Source organism: Puntigrus tetrazona, chromosome 4 (genome assembly GCF_018831695.1).
Source record: "Puntigrus tetrazona isolate hp1 chromosome 4, ASM1883169v1, whole genome shotgun sequence".
In the NCBI taxonomy this organism is placed as follows: domain Eukaryota; kingdom Metazoa; phylum Chordata; class Actinopteri; order Cypriniformes; family Cyprinidae; genus Puntigrus; species Puntigrus tetrazona.
In genome coordinates, this window is record NC_056702.1 from 27,026,528 (window position 1) to 27,038,348 (window position 11,821).

An 11,821-nucleotide genomic window follows, 5' to 3' on the forward strand; every position below is an offset into this window, starting at 1 on the left:
TATCTTTGTAGATTCAAGCACTTGGAACATCACTTGGATTGCATTATACGGCTGGAAGCGCGTGCGGGTGCTATGAAACCCTCCCAGTGGGACCCTCTCTCTACTCTGTGTTGCAGTAGTCGTGGCCGAGAGGTTAAGGCGATGGACTAAGAAATCCATTGGGGTCTCCCTCGGCGCAAGTTCGAATCCTGCCGACCTACGCTTTTGCGTTCAGCCGCTGCATTGCATAAACAAGATCGCGGGACTTTTTGGAATCCTTGGACTGTAGCACGCACGTCATCTTCAGTGGTCAGTACCCTGCGTTGTGGCCGCAGCAACCCGCTTCCAATCCGGGTCTCGCGCGTCTTTTGCCCTCAGACTCCTATTTGCCACCTCACCCTTCAGCTGGACATTGTGTCTGAAGCTCGCTGGCGGTCTATTCTGCTTTCTTCCTGCAGTCAGCGGACCTGGAGGGCAGCAAGGTCGGTGTAGTCGTGGCCGAGAGGTTAAGGCGATGGACTTGAAATCCATTGGGGTCTCCCCGCGCGGGATTCGAACCCTGCGACTACGAGTTTGAGAACAATTACATCTTCCACGTGTCTTTGCTCTCTCTTCACACTTCCTGTTTGCAGGCTGCTGGCAGCTTTCGGGCGCTTTGTTGACAATCCAAGTAGTATCACTTGAGTGGGTGGTCTGAGCCCGAAGTAGCTCAGTCGGTAGAGCATCAGAATTTTTAATCTGAGGGTCCAGGGTTCAAGTGCCTGTTTGGGCGAAAAGCAGCCCTATCGATGGCGGCCTCCTGCTGCAGGCCAGACATCTTCTAAACAATGCTCTCATCTTATTACTCAAGATTGTTCTTAAAGAAACGTGAAAAGAAGCACATTTTGAAAAGACTCAAAACTTACAAAATAAGCTCTCTTTAAAGTGAGGATAGCCCACATCTCTCTTAAATGCCAAAGAATAAGAACCAGTTAATTCAGCAAATAGGGTTACTTCAAATTGGTTGTCTCTGAGCCCCAAACGGCTATTCTAGCTAGGTTACATGGTGTAGTGGTTAGTGCCCTCCTGGACTCTGTTTTAGACCCTGTCTGAAGAATCTTTTGGCAGCAGTCAGTCAAAAAAACGCTTTCAGGGGTGCTAGATTGGTTGCCGTCATGCGCAGGCTGTCTCTGTAGGGAAGTGAGCTTAAAAGAGCGGACCCAAGCTTGGAGAATGCGGGCATCATCCCACTACTCGCTCGCTAAGCAGGCATGCCTCTCTACCACTTGAGCTAATTCCCCTTGTAGCTACAGACATGTCCAAACATTGCCTTCGCAGAGCGGCGTCCTATTTTTAAGGGCTTGAATCTGTGAATTGAAGCAAATGAAGTTGGTGATTTAACCGAGATAATGTGCTTTAGTTTAAGGGGTACTGAGGCTTACTACCGAGAAGCTGTTTTTGCCACCCAGGATCGCTAGCAACCATCAAGTTTTAGGTCAACTGGGCCGAGGCGGCAAAAGTGCAGTCATGTGGGACTCCAGGCTCAGCACTGAAAACCCCATCCACTTTTCTAGCCTGCTTTGTCCTCAATGTGAAGCCTGATCTCCGTGAAGTCGTGGCAGAGTGTTCGCCTGCATGCAGAAGAGAAAGAGGGCTGTTTTTTTTTCTTTCTCCTCCTCCTCTGCCCCGGACCAATGCTTCCAGCCCCCTCACCACAGAGGCTCAGTGGCGTGCACGTGATCGTATAGTGGTTGGTACTCTGCGTTATTGGCATGGCACGCCCCGGTTGAATCCGGGTCACGGCGGGCTTTTGCCAACAGGCAGCGATCTTCTCTCCCATGTTTTTTGCCACCTCATCCGGTGCTGAGTGCGAACCTTACCAAACTATGGATGGCGATTGCCGCCTGACTTTAGTAGTATTTGGTGCGATAATTGTACCGCCACGGTCTCTTTGCTCTCTTTCACTAATTCCGTTTTTGCAGGCTTCACCTCGGCGCTTGTGGGATGCGTTATTATTCTAACAAGTAACAAGCGGCAGATTGAGCGGTGAGCCTGGATAAGCTCGGTCGGTAGAGCATCAGACTTTTAATCTGGAGGTCCGGGGTTCAAATCCCTGTTGAGCGCGCGAGGGCAATCCTGTTGATGGCCAGCCTCCATATCCCTAGCTCGGCACACCCGAGTCAGCTCGCTTGGGAAAGAGTGCTCATGAAGTCAACTGAGTGAGTCTCAGTTCTCCTAGTTGGTACCGCTGTTTCCTCCTGCTGCAGGGCCAGCATCTTCTAAACATTGCTTTCATCTTATTCCTCAAGATTGTTCTTAAAAAATTTTTAAGAAGAGAATGCACATTTTCAAAAGACTCACAGCTTTCCAAATAACTCTTTCAGAGTGAGGATAGCCCACACCTGTCTTAAATCCCAAATAATAAGAACCAGTTAATTAAGTAACTGGGTTAGTTCAAATTGGTTGATCACATTTTGGCATAGTAAGAACAGCAGCTACATGTAGTACATATGAGGTTACATGTTTTAACCTGCTCAGTGTGATTTGATGTATTTTTTGAATTTTACCATGTTTCCATATGGTCTTGGCCATTTCTTCCTCTTACGCATTTGGGCGTGTGTACATGTGACTGATCACATGACAGGAAACAGGAAAAAACAGTATAAAAAGAGGCAGCATGGCAAGCAAACAGCCTTTCACTTTACAAATCTGCTGGCGATCACCATTTTCTGGACTGTGGAGTTTTATTCGGACTTATCTTTGTAGATTCAAGCACTTGGAACATCACTTGGATTTGCATTATACGGCTGAAGCGTGCGGTGCTATGGAAACCCCAGTAGGGACCTCTCTAGTCGATGTTGCAGTAGTAGCGTGGCCGAGTGGTTAAGGCGATGGACTAGAAATCCATTGGGGTCTCCAGCGCGAGTTCGAATCCTGCCGATACGCTTTGCGTTCCGCTCCGCTGCATTGCATAAACAAGTCGCGGGACTTTTTTGAATCCTTGGACTGTATGCGCCGTCATCTTCAGTGGTCAGTACCTCATGTGGCGCCGCAGCAACCCGAAAGCTTCCAATCCGGGTCTCGCCGTCTTTTGCCCCTCAGACTCCTATTTGCCACCTCACCCTTCAGCTGGACATTGTGTCTGAAGCTCGCTGGCGGTCTATTCTGCTTTCTTCCTGCAGTCAAGCGGACCTGGAGGGCAGCAGGTCGGTGTAGTGCGTGGCTGAGAGGTTAAGGCGATGGACTTGAAATCCATTAGGGTCTCCCAGCGCAGAAGTTTGAACCCTGCCGACTACAGTTGCGACCAATTGCATCTTCCACGGTCTTTGCTCTCTCTTCACAATTCCTGTTTGCAGGCTACTGCATGTGGCGCTTTGTTGATACAGAGTATCAAGGTTGGTGGCAGTCTGAGCCCGGGTAGCTCCAGTCGGTAGAGCATCAGAATTTTAATCTGAGGTCCAGGGTTCAAGTGCCTGTTTGGGCGTAAAAGGCAGTCCTATGGATGGCGGCCTCCTGCTGCAGGGCCAGCATCTTCTAAACAATGCTCTCATCTTATTACTCAAGATTGTTCTTAAAGAAGCGTGAAAAGAGCATTTTTGAAAAAGACTCAAAAGCTTACAAAATAACTCTTTAAAGTGAGGATAGCCCCACATCTCTCTTAAATGCCAAAGAATAAGAACCAGTTAATTCAGCAAATGATTTGCTTCAAATTGGTTGTCTCTGAGGCCCAAATGGCCTAGCTAAAGGTTACATGGTGTAGCGTGGTTAGCCCTCTGGACTCTGTTTTAGACCCTGTCTGAAGAATCTTTTGGCAGCAGTCAAAAACGCTTTCAGGGAGTGCTTAGATTGGTTGCCGTCCATGCGCAGGCTGTCTCTGTAGGGAAGTGAGCTTAAAGAAGCGGACCCAAGCCTTGGAGAATGCGGGCATCGATCCCACTACCTCCGCATGCTAAAAAGCGGGCACTCTACCATTTGAGCTAATTCCCCTTGCTTGGCTACAGACATGTCCAAACATTGCCTTCCATGGGCTTGAGCGTGTCTATTTTAAGGGCTTGAATCCATGAATTGAAGCAAATGAAGTTGAGTGAATTAACCGAGATATTGTGCTTTAGTTTAAGGGGTACTGAGAGCTTACTGTCGGGGCTGTTTGCCACCCAGGATTGCTACAGCAACCATCAAGTTTTCGTCAACTGGGCCGAAAGCGGCAAAGTGCAGTCATGTAGGACTCCAGGCTCAGCACTGAAAAACCCCCATCCACTTTTCAGCCTGCTTTTGTCCTCACTAGTGAAGCCTGATCTCCGTAATAAATGGCAGAGTGTTCGGGCTGCGCACGAAGAGAAAGAGGCTGTGTTATTTTTTTCTTTCTCCTCCCTCTCTGCCCCCGACCACGCTTCCAGCGCCCTTCTCTGCCACTGAAGCTCTGCGGCATTGCGTCTGATCGTATAGTGGTTAGTACTCTGGCGCTGTGGTCGCAGCGCAACTCCCGTTCAATCCGGTCACGGGCAGGCTTTTGCCAACAGGCAACGATCTTCCCTCTCCCATGTATTTTTTGCCACTCATCCGGTGCTCAGTCACGAGCCTCACCAACTACGGACAGCATTGCCCTTTGACTTTTTAGTATTTGGTGCCGATAATTAGACTTTCCACGGTCTTTGCCTCTCTCTTACTTGAATCTCCGTTTTTGAAACTTCACCCTCGGCGCTTTGCTTGGATACTGCTATATTCTAGCACTTAAGTAACAAGCCGGGCAGATTGAGTCGGGAGCCTAGATAGCTCAGTCGGTAGAGCATCAGACTTTGCACCCAAATCTGGAGGGTCCAGGTTCAAGTCCCTGTTCGGGCGCTTGAGGCAACTTGCAGATGATGGCGGCCTCCATATCCCTAGCTTCGGCACACCCGAAGCCAGCTCATGGGAAGAGTGCTCGCGAAGTCAACTGGAGTGAGTCTCAGTTCTCCTAGTTGAGTACACGCTGTTCCTCCTGCTGCAGGGCCAGCATCTTCTAAACATTGCTTTCATCTTATTCCTCAAGATTGTTCTTAAAAAAATTTTTAAGAAGAATGCACATTTTTCAAAAGACTCACAGCTTTCCAAATAACTCTCTTTTCATGTGAGGATAGCCCCACACCTGTCTTTTAAATCTCAAATAATAAGCACCAGTTAATTAAGCTAACTGGGTTAGATTCAAATTAAATCGTCACATTTTGGCATGAAAGTAAGAACAGCAGCTACATGTAGTACATAGGGTTACATGCTTTTAACCTGCTCAGTGTGATTTGATGTATTTGAGATTTTACCAGGTTTCCATGTGGTCTTGGCCATTTTCTTACCTCTTACGCATTTGGATCGCAGGCACATGCATGACTGATCACATGACAGGAAACAGGAAAAACAGTATAAAAGAGAGCAGCATATGCAAACAAACAGCCTTTCCACTTTTTACAAATCTGCTGGCGATCCACCATTTCTGGACTGTGTGTTTATTCTGGGACTTATCTTTTGTAGATTCAAGCACTTGGAACATCTACTTGGATTTGCATTATACACGGTTGAAACGCGCGGTGCTATGGAAACTTCTCCCAGTGGGACCCCTCTCTAGTCGATGTTGCAGTAGTCGTGGGCCGGTAGTGGTTACAGCGATGGACTAGAAATCCCATTGCAGAGGTCTCCCTCAAGCAGGTTCGAGATCCTGCCGAGCTCACGCTTTAAGGTTCGCTCACTGCATTGCGCCGACAAGTCAGGACTTTTTTGAATCAGCTTGACCGCCAGCACGCCATTATCTTCAGTAGGTCATACCTCAGTTGTGGCCGCGAGCAACCTCGCTCCAATCCGGGTTCCCGCCGCTCTTTTGCCCTCAGACTCTATTTGCCACCACCTTCAGCTGGACATTGTGTTCGAAGTTTCCGCTGAGCGCTATTCCTGCTTTCTTTTCCCAGCAGTCAACGGACCTGGAGGCGGCAAGAGGTCGGGTGTAGTAAGTGGCGAGAGGTTAAGGCGATGGACTTGAAATCCATTGGGGTCTCCCGGCGAGTTTGAACCTGCGACTACGAGTGCGACCAATTGCATCTTCCACAGTCTTTGCTCTCTCTTCCCACGAATTCCTGTTTTTGCCCGGGCTGCTGGCAGCGCTTTGTTAATCCCACGAGTATCAAGTTGGTAGTCTGAGGCCGGGTAAGCTCAGTCAGGTAGAGCATCAGAGATTTTAATCTGAGGTCAGGGTTCAGAGTGCCTGTTTGCAGGCGAAGAGCAGTCCTATGGATGGCTGACACTCCTGCTGCCAGGGCCAAGCATCTTCTAAACAATGCTCTCATCTTATTGCTCAGATTGACTGCCAAAGCGTAGAAGCAGGCATTTTGAAAAGACTCCGGCACACAAAATAGCTCTTTCAAAGGAGGATGGCCCCATCTCTCTTAGTACCCAAGGAATAGAACCAGTTAATTCAGCCGTGGGTTACTTCGATTGGGCGTTTATCTGAGCCCAAACGGCCTAGCTAGGGTTACATGGTGTGATGGTTACAGCCCTCTGGACTCTGTTTTAGACCCTGTCTGAAGAGATCTTTTGTGATCAGTCAAAAAACGCTTTCAGGGGTGTAGATTGGTTGCCGTCATGCATGGGCTGTCTCTGTAAGGAGTAGGCAAGAGGCGGACCCAGGCTTGGAGATGCGGGCCTCCAGTCCCTACCTCTAGCAGCACTGGCGATCACCATTTGGAAGGCTGTTCCCTTGTGCTACAGACCTTGTCGACATTGCCTTCGCAGAGCGTCTAATACTAAGATCGCCCGAATCTGAATTGAAGCAAATGAAGTTGAGTAGATGCGAGATATTGTACTTTGGTTAAAGTACTGAGAGCTTACTACGAAGCTGTTTTACCAGGATTGCTAGCAACCATCAAGTTTTGAGTCAGCTGGGTGAGGCAGCAAAGGAGTGCAGTCATGTGGGACTCAGGCTCAGCACTGAAAACCCCCATCCACTTTTCAGCCTGCTTTGTCGCAATGCGAAACCTGATCTCGTGAAGTGGTAGCCAGAGTGTTAGCCTGCATGCAGAAGAGAAGGGCTGTGTTATTTTTTTCTTTCTCCTCCTCTGCCCCGGACCAGTAGCCCCAGCCCTTCACCACTGAGGCTCAGTGGCGTGCACGTCGATAAATATGAAGTGAATTTGAAGTACTCCTGCGCGATTGGCAGCCCAGTTGAATCCGGGTCCCGCGGCGAGCTTTTGCAACGAACGCGATCTTCTCTCCCATATGTTTTGCCTCATCAGTGCTGATCGAACCTTGCCAACTACGGATGCGGCGGTGCCTTGACTTTAGTATTTGGTGCGATAATTTGCCACCTTCACAGTCTTTGCTCTCTCTTATGATTCCGTTTTTGCAGAAGCTTCACCTCGGCGCTTTATAGATCAGTATGGCTAACAAGTAACAAGCCGGCAGATTGAGTGGGCCTGGATAGCTCAGTCGGTGAGCATCAGACTTTTTTAATCTGAGGTCCAGGGTTCAAGTCCTGTTAGGTAGCCAGGGCAATCCTAGTAGTCGGCGGCCTCATATCCCTATTTCGGCACCGGAGTCAGCTGGGTGGGAAGGAGTGTCATGAAGTCAGCTACAGAGTGAGTCTCAGTTCTCCTAGTTAGTACCGCTGTTCCTCCTGCAGACAGCATCTCTAAACAATTGCTTTCATCTTATTCCTCAAGATTGTTCTTAAAAAAATTTTTAGGGCTGCACATTTTCAAAGACTCACAGCTTTCAAAAACTCTTTCCAAGTAGAATGGCCACTATCTTAAATCCCAAATAATGAAGACCAGTTAATTAATGCTAGGTTAGTTCAAATTAGTAAATCTGTTTTGGCATAGTAAGGACCAGCAGCTACATGTAGTACATAGGGTTGCATGCTTTAACCTATCAGTGTGATTTGATGTATTTTGAATTTGCACCAGTTTCCATATGATCTTAGCCCATTTCTTATAGCATTTTAGGAGCGTAGTGCTTACATATGACTGATCACATGGTAGGGAAACAGGAAAAAGCAGTATAAAGGAGGCACTGCTTAATAAACAGCCTTTCACTTTACAAATCTGCAGCGTCACCATTTCTGAACTGTGGTGTTTTGTGGACTTATCTTTGCTGCAAATTCAAGCGCCAGAACATCACTTGGATTGCAGTAACCACGGCTGGAAGCGTGCGGTGCTATAGAAACCCCCAGGCAGGACCCCTCTCTACTCCTGTGTTGCAGTAATCGTAGCCGAGAGTTACTGAGCGATGAACTAGAAAATCCAGTGGGAGTCTCAGCACGAGTTCGAATCCTGCGAGCGCTAACTGCGTTCGCCCGGCTGCATTGCATAAACCGTCGGCGGGACTTTGAATCCCTTGGACTGTAGTACGCGCGTGGCATGCCCCAGTGGTCATTTTCCCTGCGTTATGGCACGCCAGCAGCCCTTCAATCGGGTCTGCTTGCGTCTTTTGCCCTCAGAATCCTGCTTTGCCTCGCATGGCTGGACATTGTGTCCCCCAGGCTCGCTGGCCAGTCTATTCCTGCTTTCTTATGCGATCAGCGGACCTGGAGGCAGCAGGTAGATGGTCGTGGCCGAGAGAGTTGGCGATGGGCGCCAGAAATCCATTGCGTCTCCTTGAGTTCGAACCCTGCATTCTGATTCGATAATTGCATCTTCCAGTCTTTGCTCTCTCTTACAATTCCTGTTTGCAGGCTGCTGGCGCTTTGTTAATCCCGAGTATCAAGTTGGTGGTCACAGGCCCAGGTAGCTCAGTCGGTGAGCATCAGACTTGCCCCAATCTGAGAGGTCCAGGTTCAGAAGTGCCTGTTTGGCGAAAGCAGTCTTATCAATGGCGGCCTCCTGCGCAGGCCAGCATCTTACAAACGTGCTCTCATCTTGTACTCAAGATTGTTCTTAAGAAAGCGTAGAAAGAGCGCACATTTTTGAGACTCAGACTTACAGAATGGCTCTTTTAAGTGAGATGGCCCATCTCTCAAATTACCCAGTAGATAAGAACCAAGATTAATTCATAGATAGGTTACTTTAAATTGGTTGTCTCTGAGCCAGTGGCCTAGCTAAGATTACATGGTGTAGTGGTTAGCCCTCTGGACTCTGTTTTAGACCCTGTGAAGAATCTTTTGGCAGCAGTCAGTCGCGCTTTCCAGGAAATTGCTTAGATTGGTTGCGCCATGCCCATCCACTTTTCAGCCTGCTTTGCTCCTCAATGAAGCCCTGAAGATCTCCGTAGTGTTGGCAGAGTGTTAAGCCTGCATGCAGAAGAAAGGGCTGTATTGTTTTTTCTTTCTCCTCCTCTCTGCCCCCGGACCAATACTTTGACCCTTCACCACTGAGGCTCAGTGGCGTGCCGCGATCGATATAGTGGTTAGTACTCTGCGTTATTAGCGCAACCTTTGATTGAATCCGGGTCACGGCGGGCTTGCCAGCAGGCAGCGATCTTCTCTCCATGTATTTTTGCCTCATCCGGTGCTGATGCGAACCTTGCCAGCCTCGTATCAGCGATTGCCTTTGACTTTAGTATTTGGGTACGATAGTGCCACCTTCCAGTCTTTTACTCTCTCTTACCCAGATTTCCGTTTTGCAGGCTTCACCTCGGCGCACATTGGATATATTATATTCTAACAAGTAACAAGAAGCCCGGCAGATTGGTCGGGCCTGGATGGCTCAATCGGTAGTGCATCGGACTTGTAATCCCCAGAGTCCGGGAGTTCAGAGTCCTGTTTGGTGCGAGGCAATCCTATTGATGGCGGCCTCCCGCCTCCTGGCTAAAGCGCACCGGTCAGCTCGTTGAGAAGGTGCTCATGAAGTCAACTGGGTGAGTCTCAGTTCTCCTAGTTGGTACCGCTGTTCCCATCCTGCTGCAGGGCCAGCGTCTTTACAAACATTGCTTTCATCATTCCTCAAGATTGTTCTTAAAAATTTTTAAGAAGAGATGCACATTTTCAAAGACTCACGGCTTTCCAAATAGCTCTTTCAGTGAGATGGCCCCACACCTGCTGCCAAATCCCAAATATAGCCAAAACCAGTTAATTCATTAACTGATTTAGTTCAAATTAGTAAATCACATTTTGCATAAATAGAACAGCAGCTACATAGTACATAGGAGTTACATGTTTAACCTGCTCAGTGTGATTTGATGTATTTTGAATTTTACCATTTTCCATATAGTCTTAGCATTTCTTCCTCTTACGCATTTGGGCGTGTATACATATGACTGAAATCCATGACAGAAACAGGAAAAAACAGTATAAAAGAAGCGCATGGCAAGCAAACAGCCTTTCAGCACCACAAATCTGCTGGCGATCACCATTTCTGGACTGCTTAATTATTTTGTGGACTTATCTTTGCAAATTCAAGCACTTGGAACTATCGCGTTACATTATACGGCTGGAAGCGTGCGGTGCTGAAACCCCCAGTGGGACCCTCTCTACCTCGGTGTTGCAGTAATCGTGGCCGAGTGAATTAAGGCGATGGACTAGAAATCCATTGGGGTCTCCCGGCGCGGTCGAATCCTGCCGACTCGCTGCGTTCGCCAGCTGCATTGCCAAACAAGTCGCGGGACACGAATCAACGGACTGCGCCGTCATCTTTGATGAGTCAGTACCCTCGCGTTGTAGCCTTTTTAGCAACCCCTTCAATCAGGTCTAGCCGTCTTTTGCCCTCAGACTCCTATTTGCCCACCTCACCCCTTCAGCTGGACATTTGTGTCAGAAGCTTCATGAGCGATCTATTCTACTTTCTTCCTGCAGTCAGGACCTGGAGGCAGCAGGTCGAGATTGTAGTAAGTGGCCGAGAAGGTTAAGGCGATGGACTTGAAATCCAGTTGAGTCTCGCATGGAGTTCCGAACCCTGCCGACTACGAAAGTTACTGCAAATAATTACATCTTCCCACCAGTCTTACCTCTCTCTTCCACAATTCCTGTTTTTGCAGGCTGCTGTGGCGCTTTGTTCGATGCTCCAGTATCGGTATCAAATGCTGGTATCCAAGTAGTGAGTCACAGGCCGGGTAGTCTCAGTGGGGTAAGCTCAAGCAGTCAAATAATTTAATCTGAGAGTCCAGGGTTCAAGTGCCTGTTTGAGGCGAAGGGCAGTCCTGTGGATGGCGGCCTCCTGCGGGAGGCCAGCATCTTCTAAACAATGCTCTCATCTTATTACTCAAGATTGTTCTTAAAGCAGCGTAGAAAAGAAGCAGCATTTTGAAAGAGACTCGAAACTTACAAAATAGCTCTTTAAAGTGAGGATAGCCCACTCTCTCTTAAATGCCAAAAGAATGAAGAACCAGTTAATTCAGCAAATGAGTTGCACTTCAAATTGGTTGTCTCTGAGCCCAAGCGGCCTAGCTAGAGGTTACATGGTGTAGTGGTTGACCCTCTGGACTCTCTGTTTTAGACCTGCTCCCAGAAGAATCTTTTGGCTTGTGATCAGTCAAAAAAGCCGCTCAAGGGTGCTTAGATTGGTTGCCGTCATCACTTCAGGCTGTCTCTGTAGGGAAGTGAGCAAAAGCGGACCCAAGCTTCAGAGGAATCACGGGCATCCCAGTCCTACCTCTCGCATTATAGTAGCGCTCTACCATTTGAGCCTAATTCCCTTGTAGCTGCAGGCCCTTCCAAACATTTACCTTCCATGAAGCAGCGTCCTATTTTTAAGGGGCTTGAATCTGTAGATTGAAGCAAGTGGAAATTTGGTAGATGCCGAGATATTGTGCTTTAGTTTAAGAAATTACTGAGGCTTACTACGAAGCGGCACACCACCCAGGATCGCTAGCATACCATCAAGTTTCCCGATCAACTGGGCTGAGAAGCGGCAAAAGTACAGTCATACCCAGGACTCCAGGCTCAGCGCTAGAAAAACCCCATCCACTTTTCAGC

The 11,821-nt window shown here is 48.3% G+C and overlaps 1 non-coding gene across 1 annotated transcript; it reads left to right on the forward strand.

The window, feature by feature from the left end:
• Positions 1-115: 115 nt before the first annotated feature.
• On the forward strand, positions 116-201 carry trnal-aag. Its single transcript has one exon. It is a non-coding gene; the product is annotated as a tRNA-Leu (tRNA).
• The last annotated feature ends 11,620 nt before the right edge of the window (positions 202-11,821 follow it).